The sequence below is a fragment of the Lactuca saligna genome, chromosome 4 (assembly GCF_052625555.1).
Source record: "Lactuca saligna cultivar CGN05327 chromosome 4, ASM5262555v1, whole genome shotgun sequence".
Taxonomy (NCBI): Eukaryota; Viridiplantae; Streptophyta; class Magnoliopsida; order Asterales; family Asteraceae; genus Lactuca; species Lactuca saligna.
This window is the reverse complement of record NC_136420.1, coordinates 271971235-271982520: the sequence shown is the minus strand read 5'-3', so window position 1 is coordinate 271982520 and position 11286 is coordinate 271971235. Positions and strand designations below refer to the sequence as shown.

At 30.0% G+C, this 11286-nt stretch overlaps 1 long non-coding RNA gene across 2 annotated transcripts; it reads left to right on the top strand.

Moving 5' to 3' along the window:
* The first annotated feature begins 975 nt into the window (after nt 1–975).
* On the top strand, nt 976–2335 carry LOC145043622 (uncharacterized). 2 transcript variants are annotated; one of them, XR_013681082.1, is made up of 3 exons: nt 976–1369; nt 1678–1970; nt 2056–2335. It is a non-coding gene; the product is annotated as an uncharacterized LOC145043622 (long non-coding RNA). The 2 variants fall into 2 exon arrangements; XR_013681083.1 differs by having other exon boundaries at nt 979–1369; nt 1678–1769.
* The last annotated feature ends 8951 nt before the right edge of the window (nt 2336–11286 follow it).

The window sequence follows — 11286 nt, the reverse complement described above, 5'->3', positions numbered from 1 at the left end:
TTCTTAACATCAAATATATGTATGGGGCTTGCTTTTACAATTTCTCATAGGATCCACAACCACAACAGCCCACAGGCACTTTCTTATTTTCTGTTTCACTTTTTTTTTTTTTTTTTTTGTTATTTTGTTATCTTGATTGCTAATCTATTATATGTGATTGTTATTTGTTAAAAATGGTTCCCAAAAAATATGTATGAACTTCCCATCTAAAAAACATTGTGAATGTAATTTTTTTTTTTTGCAAGGTTTATGTATTTGAGTGTGTTTTGGCCTTTTTTTTATTTTGTAATTAATAGTTATTTGGTTGTTTGGCTTCTAGGGTTTGTCATGGAGTCATTTTTTTTTACATAGGTGGTCTAGGGAGGCAGTTCAATGGCTTAAGGTTTGCAGGTAGAAGGAGAGACGGAGGGTGGTGATTCATGAAGATGAGTGACATATGAAAGAGGAGAAAGCCGCGATGGTGTTTCTGTGGTTCCTGCAGAGGCGGCGGATGACGGTTTCGGCGATGGAAACTGGTTGTTCAATGACGGCATCCAGAGGTACCGGTGGTGGTGCATCTTTAAGTTGTGATGAGATCAGAGAATAGAAGAATGACATATGACATTAGGTTTTAGAAATGGTAATTAATTCAAGGTGGGAATTAGGAAAAGTTTTATATTATTTGTTTGGATTACAATCATAAGTAAATAATATATAAATTATGAAAAAAAAAAAAAAAGGTATCATGCTCTTTTTATCTTTGTAAGGAACAAAAACGAAAAAAGAAATTATCTTTGTGACCGGCCATATATATATATATATATATATATATATATATATATATATATATATATATATATATAGGGCCGATCTATGGGCTGGGCAAGTTGAGCGACCGCCCCGGCCCCAAATAGTAAAGGGCCCCCATATTTCTACATGTTATTGGGTTATACTGGTGACAACCCAAATTTTTTAAGCCTTATGTACATGGCCCAATACTATCGGTTACGAAGCGCCGATCTAAATTGAAAAGGCAAGAGTAATCTCTTCAATCTTCGTCTTTGCTTGAATCGCTTCTATGGAAAACCCAAACGACACCATCATCCATCTCTCCCGATGCAACACCCTAATGTTTAGTTCACATTCTTCTATTTCTAGTTTAAGTTAATCAATTCTTCTCCTTTTTCTGATTCTCCGAATTCGCATCCCAATACTCAAAACTCTTTCTTTCTCTTCTAATTTCTGATTTCATTTTTCTGAAATAGTAGTAGCAGCAATCTAGATTAGTGGAAAATGAATTTCTTTTGATAGTTGAGAGTTGAGACTCGAGATTAACTGCAACACCAATTGGATTTCTTTCAATCTTTCAGAATCGGAAGTTTTTATCTGGGTAAGTCTGTAATTTCTGAATCTGTGGACTTGATTTCCTTTTTTTCATTAAAATATGTTGGATGTAGACTGCAGTGGACAGTGATTTTGTTTATTCACTTCTGATTCTACAACTGCCCAATCTATCTATGGACATTGATTCATTGAAATAGAAATAGAGGTTTCTGATTTCGTATTTTCATTTAGAATCTGCATAATCGATTTTGTTATGAATCATTGTTCATCATTAAAATATAATTTTCTGATTTCGATTTTGTATGAATCATTTCTTAATTTGATTTCTCTGTTTAACTGTTTTTTAAACTTCAGAATTCTCATTTCTTTTGGGCTGCTTAAGGATTATTAGTTTATTAATAGCTAGGAGGCAAGACTAAGACTCTAAGAGAGAAACTAAGCAGCAGGTTACAAGTACTCTCTTTTTCTTTTTTTTTTGTTAATCTGTGTTTTGTGATTTTGAATAATTCGAAATTTCTTAATTTTAAAGACGATTTTGTTTTAACTTGATATCTTTATTTTCTAATCTTCAAATTTCTCACTTCTGCTTTGAGCTCAATTGAATGTGGATATAAACAACCAAAAGAGAGTTGAAGTCGGATGTGCATGTAGTCTCATCTAATTTTATTTTATTTATTTGTTTTTTATTTTGATTATTTGTGATTGATTGTTGATATATCTTGATTTTTATAGGTTAAAAATGTCTCCAAGAAAATACAATTTAATGAAGATCAAAAAGGAACTATGAATAAGTTTGTAAAAAACTTAATTTTTTCTATTGTACAACATAACGTTATCTTTTGTTTTTCTTTTCTATGTATTTTCTAACGTTTTTATTAGGGTTGAGAGTATTTTCTAACATTTTTATTCTATTGTTTTAAATTAATAGTTGTTGGGTTGTGGCTTATAGGTGGGGAGTATCCGGCCTTTGATTGTATTTTTTTTAATCAATAAAAAACAGCATTTGATTTTATTTTTTTAATCAATAAAAAACGGCGAAGGTTATATAGGACCGGCCCTATATATATATATATATATATATATATATATATATATATATATATATATATATATATATATATATATATATATATATATATATATATATATATATATATATATATATACAGAGAGAGAGAGAGAGAGGAGGGTTCATGCGAAAATGCAAATAATTTGCGAAAACAAGAAAAACCAATGATATTATGTCACCTTAACATTATATTTTGGAAAATAATTCATCCAAACTTTGAAATACATGATGATAATCGATGATAGATGATAAATTGTTTAATATTAGCAAAGTATGATTTTTAACATTTTTATTAAGAAAACATGAATTTACAAACGATTAACGACGTAAAAAAAATATAATTATCAAAACCGTCTTTAAATCTATATTACAATAACATCGTCCAATGTAAACTTACTATCTTTAATTTATTGGTAATAAATTTATTTGTTTATAGTACATGTGTTTGATTTTCATAAGATAAAATTTGTTTTCGCGTTTTCGCAAGATATTTATATTTTCGCATGAACCTACTTCTATATATATATATATATATATATATATATATATATATATATATATATATATATATATATATATATATATATATATAAAGCTTATGATGCTTATGTATAAATCAATTAATGTATTACAACAAAAATGCTTTACATATTTTCATTTCTTCTTTCCTCCCCCAACTTCTCTTACGATTAAAATTGATTAACATTGTAAAATTTTGCTTTTTGGGAATGTAATTATGTAAGGGCAAAATGTTTATTCATAATGTGCTCTGACGGTTTGGTTTATTTATTCTTATTAAATGAAATAGACCTTAATTGTAAAACACTTTATCCACTTTACATGTACATGACTTAATGGAAAAAGAAAAGGATATACAGTTGCTTAGTATTTTTTTACTATATACAGGTGGTGATCTCACAGACGAATAGATGAATAGGCAGATGTATTCTTCACATTCAATGCATTTATTTTGTGTTGGAAAAATGAGAATGAAGGTTTTAAAAAAGATGGATTAGAAAGTAGAGGGATATTGTTCTATATGAATCAAGGTATATTATAAAAAAAATGACATACTCCCTTGTGAACTCAACAAAAATTCTGATATGCACACAAGTGGTCATTGTTTTATTATAATTACATAAATGGTGAACCATATATTTACAAATGGTCCCATTTTATGAAGTTTTTCCATATATAGGAATATGGTTTGAAAGTACATTGCTTTAATGGCTAAAAATTGATTTGTTAAAAAAAATAAAAACATCATAACCTATACTGCTACATACATTGTAATACTTTAGAAATTCAACGTACATAAAAAACCATTTTGTTGTTTTTTATAAAGTGTTACAATTTTTACTACTGTCCTTCGAAATTACATTGTTATAATTGGTTAAACTTGGTTCTTTTTTTCTTTTTAAAAAGACAACATTGTAACACTTTATAAATTCAATATTTAATGGCCTCTGTTATAAAAAAAATTAAAAAGTGGTAATAGTGTACTTTTAAAGTATATTTCTTTAATTATAAAAACTTTTATTTATTTTACACGAAACAGCCCCAGTTTAAATATACATACATACATACACATTGTTTGTCAAAACTAAAAAAACTAATAAGAAAAGTATGATGCTATTATATTGGACAAAAAGGTCGCTAATTCCAATTGAATTTTCTTTTAGACACAAATACCAACAGAGACTAAAGAAGCTAACAATAATTTTCAAAAATGTACAACATAATAAGACCATTACAATTGAGTTTTATTTCTACCAAAATTGATTTTTTTTATCTTTATTTTTTGATCTGTTTACTTTGTGTGTGTATTAAGGAATCAGTGAAGAATGAAATGGAATGAACCAAGCGGTTTCTTTTTACTGATTTTGTTCTTAGCCATGCATTTAATAATTACCTGATGGCAAAATCTTCAGATGTCGCAGGAAAAAAGAATCTTGAAACAGATGGCAGCAAGTCAACAGAGGCTGCTATCTTAGTGATGCAAGAAAAGCAAACATAAAATAATGTTAAAATTAGGTAATGATTAAGGTATATTAGAAAGGAAGTTATTGGTCTCGCTAAATCGGAAATACGGGGGCGTGGAAATACAAAGGGTTTCATAGAAAAAGTTAAAAGACAACACCAACCATAGTATGAAAATCATTACAAATTTACAATGAGTTTGAACAATTTTTTGAAAGAAATTACAATGTATTTAAAACACAGCACATGTGAAGGCTCCTACAAGTGATGTGTCTCAATGTGCCACTTACTCGATGATTCCTGAAAAAGAATGTAAAATGAGCGTCAACTACAAAACTAGTTGGTGAGTTCACAGGTTTATAAAAATATTAGCTTCATGAATCGTAATCAAAGATTTGATAGAAGTTTTTATAAATAAAAGTACATTTCTAAAATGACTAAATAAAATAAACAAAGTTCGTTGTCATCATGAAAAATAAAGTACGTTAAATGAGATGCAAAGTTCATATTCTCATGGGAAATATAGTTCATTGCTAAAATTAGTAAACAAGTTTCGTTGCTAAAGTATAGAAGTTTCGTTGCTAAAATGAGTATACAAGTTTCACTGATAAAATAAGTATACAAGTTTCACTGCTAAAATGAGTATACAAGTTTCGTTGCAAAAATGCGACGTAAGATTCGTATGTGCATCAAGTTTTCATTCATGAGTTCACAACCATCAAGCGAATCGTGCGAGTGATGAGTTGTCTACCTCCTAATAGCGCTATGCATAATGGCCATGGGCTCAAAAGAGTTAATGAGTTGTGTCAAATGTTTCCAGAGACTTAATCGTGATACGGTTCTCATGAATTAGATTAACATACACATACATGCAAAATATAGCAACCAAGTTTATAGGAGTCGAAATAAATACAACGAACATAAATAGTTTAGGACATGTTTTTCCACCCAAAACATTTAAAACCGAAAATAGGGGGAGTCGTGAATACTCACAATGATACATGAAGGTATTATTGATGCCTTGAGTTAACTTCACTCACGTCCTACTACCAACTCCCTATGAGAAGGCTATGCACTAGTAAGTCTCTAGTCAAAAATTTGATACTAGTATACTTAATTTCTACAATAGAATCATGTCACTATAGTGTCAAAATTAGGTTTTTGTATAAAATATTTTTCTAAAAATTCTTATTTTGTATACCAATTGACTTATTAACATTTGCAAGTGACAAATCCCATTTTGTGTAATTGTTTGAAATGCATTTTAGCACTTTTGGAAGAGCTTTACATACTAAAAATCCAAAACTAAATCGAATCAGTTCTAAAAATTTCTAGACTTTGTATTTCAGTTCTAACTATAATTTAGAACCCACTTGTAATTTTTCATGATTTTTAAAGACGTTTAACTATTTTTCCATCATTTAATTCCTTGAAAACATCATAAAATCATGAAAAATAATAAACAGTTAATAAAATTTTCCAATCTTTCTGTAATACTTTTATACAATGCATATAACGTGGGAAAAATACTCAAAGTCATTTTCAAATAGTTTAACTTGATCTTATAATTTTTGTGTATTTATTCTTATAAAAATGAAAATAAATACGAAACTATTTAGAAAACTGCCCAATCTTTTGATTTTGGCTAAAATGTAATACACAATGTTATGCAAATTTATTATAATTTATAGAATAGTTTAACTATTTTCCCTGATTTATTCTCATAAATGAGGATTAACTCATGAAAAATTAGTAAACAGTAAGATAAATTCATTAAACTTAATATTCACGATTAGTGTATATTATAAGAAATTCTGGTAAAGTTTTAAAATTTATGGACAAGTGTAGCTATTTTTCATTAATTTAAACCCTTAAATAATCATTAAATCAGGAAAAATAATACATTTTCTTAAAAAATCTGGAAAATCTTTCGTGGAGTCTTTATGTTGTCTAGAAGATGTGAAAATTATGAAATATGGCATTAGACATCTATAATTGTACTTTTTTATTTATTTATCTTCAAAAAAAATAAATTAGAAATCAACAGAAAACAACCTTAGAAATACATAAAGCTTCATGAAAAGTCTTTACTCGGTGCATAGGTGATACTTGAATTTTAATAGAACTTATTAACCATCAAAAGTTTTTTATATGAATTATTGCTCTATTTTCTTGCAAAAACTACCATAAATAGAGAAAACGAGTTATTTTCTTAAAGTTTCCAGATCATCTTATTTTGTTGTTTGGATTTTAGGAAAAATCGGATTTGAGCAGGAAAAAAGTTTTAGATATTTATTTATGAATAAATCCTTTATGAGCATTCTTAGCAATGTACTTTGATAATCACGCCTATACGCTTGATGTTCATCACATGCATTGTGATTTGAAGACCATGCATGAACTTATTTCATTCAAATTGATGTTTCTAAATAAAAAACTTGCATGCATATGGTTTTGGATCTTTAAAACTTGTAAAACTCAAGTTGACGGATTTGATTTAGGTTTTGATCAAATGATGAATATTCTTGAGTAAAATACGGGATATTTTTAGGAAATTTCATGGGTTTTGGAGCTAATTCATAGAGGTAAAGAGTTGGGATTTTAGAGAGAAGAAGAGACAGAAAAAAGAGATTCTATCTCTCTGGATATCTCATCTCTCTCGTCATCTATATAGGATTATACCTCACCAAAATCATCCACCAAAATACAAAGATTCTTATGAACGCATGAAGATATGCATGTAAAAATCTCTCCCAGTGACATTGATTATAGGTTCGTCATTTACAGACAAAATGAAGAAGGATGTTTTAGAGAGAGAAAAGTGGGATGTTGAGTGAATGAGAACTAAAAATGATTAACTTTGGGAGGAGAAATTGTTGGATTAATGTCTAAGTCCATAACTATAATTGGTAAGATTTGACCCGACCCGACATGGTCCATTTGGGTTACATGGCATCATGCACTTGGATAGACTAAAATGAGAGAAATAACACTTAAGGTTTATTAATATATTATAATGTCTAATATATTAATAAGATTATTTAATTAGTATTGATCAATAATTAATTTAGAATTAATTATATGATCAAAAGAAGAGTAATTAAATATATGGGTTGATTGTGTAAATCATCCATACTTATATAGTGGGCTAATGTTCCATGGATTATCAAGTTGGGCTAAAACCCATTGGATGCTCCATGGTGTATTTGAACCCATGGATCCATGGAAATGGATAGCCATGACAATTAGGGTTTACCCTAATTGTAACACACTATATAATGATCTCTTTCTTAGGAAAATCGGTGGCTATGATATGGATGGACGGCAAGCTGATTCTTTAAGTGTTCTAATCTCTCTCCAAGTTATTCCAAGTGCTTATGGTATTGTGTGAACCATTTGAGGTGTCACACTTGGGGCACTAGGCACTAGGCACTCAAGCTTCATGAAGACAAGCACCAAAAAGGTATGTTATTCTAACTTGTGTTATTCAAAGTTTTGTATGCTAGAATAGAACAATACCTTGGAAAGTTGATATTTGCATGTATAATAGAGAAAACATAGATCCAAGGTATTTAGGGTTGCATGTACACTTAGGAGTGTTAGATTGCTCAAAACCCAACAGTGGTATCAGAGCCTAGGCTTGTTTTCTTGTTGTACTTGCTTAAACTGCTTAAAAATCGACTTTTGGTGCTGTCTGCCCAGCAGACTCGCCGAGTCCATGAAGGGACTCGATGAGTCCAAGGGAAAATGCATCCAACTCGCCGAGTTTGTTCATTCACTCGACGAGTTGGAACCCCAGGCAGCATATTTTCGAGTTTTGGTGCTGGAATTGGTCTAGAATCATTACCTTTGACTGTTTTGGGCTTATAAAACTTGTTTTGAATGTGGTAATGATTATGTTAAACCAATTTCAATGCTATAATAAAAGTTTCAAGTTTATATGTGTTCATGTTATTCTTGAAAATTGTTGATTATGAATGATCATGCTTATGAGTTTTGCTAGATCATAGGAATTATGTGCAAATTGTTTGGTGATATAATTCATGATCTTGTTGAAAATTGTATGGAGTTCATAAGTTATCCTCAAGTTATGAATTTTCAAGAATTTTATCTTTCCTTGATTTATGAGTTAGTTTAGATTGATAATGAAAAAAATTATGTTTTAGTTGTTTTCAATCCATATTAGTCTAAAAGAAGTTCATAAAACATGTTTTTGTAACTTGTCTTCAAGTTATGTGAAAAGTCATATTTATGAATCTTAAAAACTCATAAAAGTTTTGTAGGTTACATAAAATGTAAGAGTTTTTTCCATTAAATAGTTTAATGACTCCATAACTTGTCCTCAAGTTATGGATGTTGAAGAGACACTTCTTTAAAGTGTTTTTAAAGAATAAGGGGTTACATGAAAATGAAGAGTCTTCATTTTAATGAACCATTAAACTCATAAGTTATGATTTAAAGAGTCTTGAAATAGTTTCAAAACTTACCCTCAAGTTTTGGAATTTGAAAAGTTACTCCTAATGTATACTTTAATTCCAAATTGAACATTGAAATTTTAAAAAGTTTAAAATTCAACCTTTATACTATTATTATAATTTTAATTATATAGATATGTATAAGAGGAAGTCAATCTTACCGTTAGTAGGCCTCATTCACGAAGCCGATCTATAAGGGGGTATAAGGTTACTGCCTATAAAATGGCAGTTTAATGAGTGTCCACTCTCACCCACCGCTTCCTTGACTAGTGGAGGGTCGTTAGCCGAACGGGTAGGAATGGACTATAATTCTCCCTTCATTAAAAGTATAATAAAAAAATACTAAGTAACTAAACACTTATAAATTCTCAATCTTAGTTACTTAGGAAAATGTGAAAAGGTGCTAGCCCATAAAATTACACTTTGTACCTTACCAAGTAGTTAGTGGAGCGTGTGTGGTTAACCGGCACACTAACATTGACTAGTAAGAGTGGCAAAGGGTAACTTGACTTTATTATAGATCGGTGGAGCGTGTGTGGTTAACCGGCACATCGATTAGGTAATATTGTTAAGGGTACCAAGTCAATTTGTATGGTTTTTCACACCTTGTTTGTGATCCTCGGCATCCCAGTCACAAATTTGAGAGGGCACAATCGAGATTCAAACATGCCATTGAAAAGTTCAATGTATCTCAAAAGATCTAGGAGTTTCAAAACCAATAAAACCTAATAATAAAATATTTTGTTTTCATGGTGGAAATTGGTAAATCGTCATTTACCTACCTTCAACTATTTTATAATTTGGATTACGGCATCCCTCTTCCAGTTATAAATAGGTTGTTGGGTCCTAGCCTTAATATTTCATACTTCAGGTAAAGTCCATTGTCTAACTCTATTAAGTTTCTATTTTGAGACTCTTATTGCATAATATGACGAGGTCACATGTTGAAGTTTTAAGAATCAAAGAAAAAGTGAAGAAACTTAAAGGAAGTATATGCTGATTTTGATCGCAAAGATGGATTTCAATCGCATGGTTCGGTGATCAGAATTTTGAGTTATTACTTAAGAGTTATGATATATTGCTTAGGAATAGATAACAACAAGTTTTCCATATGGATTGTAAGGATAAATTTTTCCGCAAAGTTTTAAAATAAAAGAAAAATGATTTTGATTTTATTTATTTTAAGTATCCTTACAATGGCATTTGTGAAAGAATTGTTGATTATATGTTTCCATTGATAAGCAATATGTGTAAATGGATTTGAATCTTTCATTAGTGGAAGTGTCATAATTTACCAAATAAGGAAAGATTCTCATCACCTAAGTTTCAGTTGGATAGAAACTTGGAATCATGCAACTTGTATTGTATGATCATGAGAATTTTTTTTATATATTTGGGAAATTAAGTCTAGTTCCTTGTTCACATGTATATGTGAATCAAGTGAAGGACAAAGGGATCAGATACACTTGGGTGTGCGCTGATCAGGTCCACCACAAAGTTGATAAGATTATTCATTATGATTTACTAAAGTTTAGTAAATATGGTTATACTTACAAGTTTACGTATAGTTTTGGATCATTGGAGAAGTTTCAATGATAGACATAATGAGTAAGAAGAATCAAATAAGACAGAAAGATAAACGTTTCTCTAATCTGAAGAGATGGGAGAGTACTTGAGTATCTTGTTTTATGATTATCTTAGTGATTATGAAACCATGTCACAATTGATCCTCTAAGGACACCTTAGTTCATTTTGTTTGGCTAAGGAGAGGAATCGTGAATTGTTGAAATGGTTAGATCAAAAGATAAATTATACTTCATTCCAAAATTAAATCTTAGAGTCATACTCCAAGATTAAGCCTTGAGTGACATAATCTTAAGAAAGGTTTAAAACACTTGTTAAATGTAGAGTAAAATGTGTTCATACTCTTGTACATTTGAAATTGGTAATTTGTGGTGTTTTGGATAAAACTGTGACAACCCGAAATTTTCATTGTACGAACATCGTCTATTCAATAGAAGCTAGTCCAATTCATGTAAATTTCGGACATGTCCGAACAAGTTTGTGTACATTAGGGTTTACGTTTCTGGACATATCCAGACATTGGATGCTCCTATGATCGTGAAACTTGAACACTGTAAGTTTCACAATGTTATAGTCCGACTTCCAGAATAAAAATAATTTCTGTCAAAATATTTATGGACTATAAATAGTTTTCTGAACTAAATTAATTCATTATTCACAATTCGAACTAGAGAAAAGCCAATTCTCTCTGACGGATCTTCGGGTTTTCATCCCGGATTGTGAGTCTACTTTCCTTAACATGTTTAATGCTTACTATATGCCTTATAACATCATTAAAGGTCCAAAATCATCAAGATTAGAGGAGTTTACGGCCAAAGAACACCTAGGCCGTAAACCCCTTTCAAATGGGCAAAC